General features: G+C 39.2%; 1 protein-coding gene across 1 annotated transcript in view; it reads left to right on the top strand.

The window, feature by feature from the left end:
• Window positions 1-329, top strand: part of LOC119581807 (AMP deaminase 2-like) — a gene marked incomplete in the record, with an annotated part of 169661 nt that overhangs the window by 27835 nt on the left and 141497 nt on the right.

Raw genomic sequence — 329 nt, forward strand, 5'->3', positions numbered from 1 at the left:
TTCTTTTTCGGAGTAAGTCCACTCTTGTCTATAACCAGTTTCCCACTCACCAGAACACCTATCCATAATAAGTTACCTGTTCCCTTTAAGACCTTCGATTTTTTCACATTTTTCTCTAATTAAGACGACTGATATTTCCCCTCTTATTGCCTTATACATTACCCTTACACTCAGATCTCTGCTGTTATCTGCATATGTCCAATCACACAGCACGACCTTTCATACGCAGCCGAGCACAGTCTTTCTTGGAAATAGATGCAGCTATAATTGGGATAGAAAAGACATCTTTAACAAACACACAAACAAATGACACTGCACATTTCACCAGC

Source organism: Penaeus monodon, chromosome 15 (genome assembly GCF_015228065.2).
Source record: "Penaeus monodon isolate SGIC_2016 chromosome 15, NSTDA_Pmon_1, whole genome shotgun sequence".
NCBI classification, from domain to species: domain Eukaryota; kingdom Metazoa; phylum Arthropoda; class Malacostraca; order Decapoda; family Penaeidae; genus Penaeus; species Penaeus monodon.